The sequence below is a fragment of the Taudactylus pleione genome, unplaced genomic scaffold (assembly GCF_031769625.1).
Source record: "Taudactylus pleione unplaced genomic scaffold, aTauple2 ptg000040l, whole genome shotgun sequence".
In the NCBI taxonomy this organism is placed as follows: Eukaryota; Metazoa; Chordata; class Amphibia; order Anura; family Myobatrachidae; genus Taudactylus; species Taudactylus pleione.
In genome coordinates, this window is record NW_028284442.1 from 5,220,518 (window position 1) to 5,225,097 (window position 4,580).

Genomic DNA, 4,580 nt, shown 5'->3' on the forward strand with positions numbered 1-4,580 from the left:
CAGTAAGGCCAGAAAGCCCAACACTGCATATTTCTGTTTAAGCCTCAGGAGGGGTTAAGGGAGGGGCTCTGTTAAGTGCAGCCTGCAAGCTTATTGCTGAATAGCCCTGGGCACGGCTATAAGCTTGCAGTAATTAGTGTGGCTAATTGAATCCAGCCTTACATCTCCATCTCTGATGCACAATGTGATTGCTTCTAAACTGTTGGAAATAAATTGTTTGCCCTCCATCACACCTACCTACTTGGGATGTAACTACAGTGGGCGCAGTACATGCAACTTCAAGTTATGCCCCTACTGCCTGGTGATGCCCTTAGGTTGTCTACCTGACTGTAGATAAGTCTCTCCTATCTCTGGGTCATGCAAGTAAAAGTGGGCAAACAACAGTCCAGAGAATTACACTTTATTTGGCTAGAATGGCTGTGCAGGCTTTACACCAGCTGTATAGGCTCTATACCAATAATTAGCAATTTCCACCACTTGAAGTTCATTAGAATATCTCATTCTGCAGTTCATACCATTAAATGTTGCAGGAGTGGAACAAGAAATTTTGGGAGGCCATTCCCAAATTAATTAGACCCCAAAGATCTAAAGAAGGACAGTCTATATCGAAACAATGTAAAACTATATTTTTATATGAAAAGCTTATCTTTAATACAGCCAGCTCCATGAACAACCCAAATATATCCTTCATTTCTCCCCTTGAAGCCGTCACTTGCTGCTTGGCCAAGATATCTTGATGCAGGTAAATATAAAAAAATAGAACAAACTCACCAACATAGCTGACCAACTTCAGTAGACAAAATGAAGAGTAACTGACAACAAAGCAACTTTATTAGTGGAGGACAGACTCCTCTGGTCCTCAGAACCATCACCCCTGCATAACTGCTTAGTGCTTACCAACTCAAGTGTCTTTCCACTTTTGTCAGGCTCCCCGCAGCAAGCTTGCCCTAAGGTTGGACCCCAAGATCTCTCTCTAGGCTCTCATTATCACACCATGAATACTGGTCTGATGGGAAACAAAGGGGAAGATGCACAATGTGGTGCTGTCAAATGCGCTATATCCAGAGCAATTTGACACTAACATTGATCATCCACATCAGAACAATACAACAGAACAGGTGGAGCGCTAGTAACAATCAAGTGACCACAATGAGTGTATTGATGTTTATTAAAACATATAATTAATGATAAAAGTTGAATGGTAACCACATACTATCAAAGCACACAGATATTGGACTGACGGATCAGATTTCTGTAAGATGTTCTTACTATGAAGTCCACAATGTATAGTGCAGCAATCCACTGTGATTAGATTTCCTCAATATGGGTAAAAGCAGCAACAGTAACAATGAATGGATATATGGAGTGCAAAGAGTCACCTGTAATGCAGTAACCAGCAATCCCGCTGGCTGGGGTCAGACTGATGCCTAGCAGTACGCCGAGGTCCGTTCCAGATGGGGACAGGGCGTATCACACTGATGTGGCTGATATCACCAAGGTAGCAGATGCCATGTAGATGATCCACGTGGCTATGGGGAAACTCTTGCTGGTTTGGCAATCTGCAAACTCTGTGTGGCTTTATCCTTTCTAGCAGCGCTGCATACAGCGCGATCCATCGGCTGGTGCTTTACGATGTAGCAAGTTTTCACAGCAGTAGAAACAAAGTGTCCATGTGCATATGATAGTCTCCTTTAGATGTTCGCATAACTCGGCGTGAACCTGGTCCCCATCGCAGTGCCAAGGACCTGAAGGTAAAACTCGTGATTAAATAAAAAATAATTATGAGTCAAAATAAAGTGTATAGATTAAATAATTAAATTGCACTGTTCTGCCGACATCCCATCTTCTTCTAGACTTTTTCTCACCATTTGAATCCCAAAATCATGGGGTATATTGGTGTACAATGATGATACGTTACAGGTGAGCAAGTGAAAATCATCTTGCCATTGGATGTCAGTTAATACTTTGAGAAAATGGGTAGTATCTTTGATATGGGATCTCAGCGAAACAGTGCATCCCTGTAAAGGTAAATCCAAATAATTGGAAAGGTTAGCCATGAGGGATCCTTTACCAGAAATAATAGGAAGCCTGGGTGGATTTTGAAGTGCCTTGTGAATTTTGGGCAAATTATAATAAGTGGGTGTGATAGGGTGCAGGGGATAAAGAAAAGTGAATGTATCTTTGGTAATGAGATTTTCACTTAAAGCCCCTTGTGGTAATTCAAGGAGCTCCTTTCGATATGACTTGGTAGGATCGCTATAGAAGTGGTATAGAACTTTTATTAGACAATTGTCTGATTGCCTCAAGTAAATAATCAGAGGTATTTTGTACCACCACTTCCCCATCCCCCTTGTCAGCTGGCTTAATTGTTATTGTCTGATCTTTCTGCAATTTTCTCAAAACTGTTCTCTCACAGGGAGTCAAGTTATCATTATATTTCAGATTAGCCAATGATTTGATGCATATTAATTCAGATTCCCTTAATGTCTTTTGATAAAATGTTTCTATTGGAGAACTCTTGTATTTTAGTGGAAACAATTGTGATTTGTTCTTACATTTTGCTGAAATACGATTGCTCTGGGATCTTGTAATATCAAATACCGGTAAAGGTGTCTCGGACTCTATATCACTTTCTTTTAATAAACTAATTAATTCAATGGGATAATGTCACTTTCATCTAATTCAGGGACCATGGGTATGGCCTCAGAGTCTGTTAAGATAGTGGAACCCACAATTTTTGGTTTATTTACATTTTTTTTTAAAGCGAAATAGCTCTTCCGCCACAGGTTTCTCACGTATCTATTTAGCTTGACAAAAAGGTCAAAAGATTAGGTTTGGAGGAAGGAGCAAACTTGAGTCCTTTTGATAGTATATCTCTTTGTCCTTCTGTGAGGGTTTTACTAGACAGATTAAAAATCCCTTTTTCTTTGTTAATTTTTACTTTGTCTGTAATCCCTTTTTCTTTTTTGTAGAAACCACCCTCCCGCCTTGTTTTCCTCTAAATCTGGTTCTCTTGTGCATTTTGGGGTTCTGTCTTGTGGCAGCATGGAGTAATTGCAACTCAGAGGTTGAGGGTTCCTCTTTGGGTACTTCAGATCTTTGTCACTTCTGTTTTGAAAAGGGACATTGGACCTCATTCAGAGTCGGTTGAAGCGGCCGCACGGTCGTACGCGAAAAGGGGCCGCATATGCAAATGATTCCCTCGCAAGTTGCGTCCCTAAGTTCGGATCGGTAGTTGGCCGACCAAGGGGAGGAAGCAGTCGGAAGACAAAAAAAATACGCCCCCTTCTCGTACGCATTGCACGTCATCTCCGGGCATATAAGGATTAATCGAGACCATCGGCAACCATCGAAACTGGTCGTAGAGCTTAAGGTTGACCATACCCTCTCTTAAACTCTACGATCATGTCAGTGTAAAAACCTCCCATGTCACATGTGCCATGATGCTACTTTATTAATTATGCACTCCCATAAACCGTATGCACTCCCATAAAACGCCGTTCACATAATTAGGCACGCCTGCGTTCGGATCTCCACTTCCCCGTTTTCAAGCACCTTCCCCTGTTACCACCCACAAACGCCTCAATTTGTCACTCAAACTACCGACCTGGCTGTGTTCAAGGAGAGAGAAATTTCTGATCGTAGCGGCTAGTTTGCGCACATGCATTGCGAACTTTACACATGCGCAGTATAGCGAACATCGGTGGCGTATGACCGTGTGGCCACTTCGACCGACTCTGAATGAGGTCCTGTGTCTCATAGCCACAAGCTCAATACTTAAACCGACAACACTGACTCAGTCTGGTTAATTCTCACACAACACACACACACTACAAACACTCCATTTCGCCGCCCCCCCCCCTCTCACTCTCCCCGCTCTATATTTTCAAATTTTTCCACCCTCTTTCTCCGCGTTTTGATTCCTTCACTACATCCCACCTAACCCTCCATCTACAACTCACCCCCCAAATATCACCATCCACATGAACCGGACCACATCCCCTTCTCGTACGCATTGCACGTCATCTCCGGGCATATAAGGATTAATCGAGACCATCGGCAACCATCGAAACTGGTCGTAGAGCTTAAGGTTGACCATACCCTCTCTTAAACTCTACGATCATGTCAGTGTGTAAAAACCTCCCATATCACATTTGCCATGATGCCGCTTCGACCGACTCTGAATGAGGTCCATAATCTCCAGATCTATTATCCTACGTTCCTCTTGCTTCCACAAGTTGACTTGGTATTTTTGTCTTATTTCTATTCCCATAATCACCAGTTCTGGGACTGTAGTTTTTATTTTTAAAGCTTTCCTGATTAAAATCTCTAAATCCAATTCCATAATTTTGATAATTTTGATGTTGGTGGTTGTATTTCTTCTCTGTTCTTTTTCTAGAATAAGACCTTGTTCTGCCTTGTTTAAAGAATCTTCTTTAATTTCTTTCACTATTAGATTTTTTTGTAATAGTCATTTTGATCTCTACTGTATTTAGAGTTTTTCTTATCAATGATGTCTCTTTCAAATCTCTCTACATTTCTATTTAATTCACTATCTCTATCTTTAAATAGTATATCAC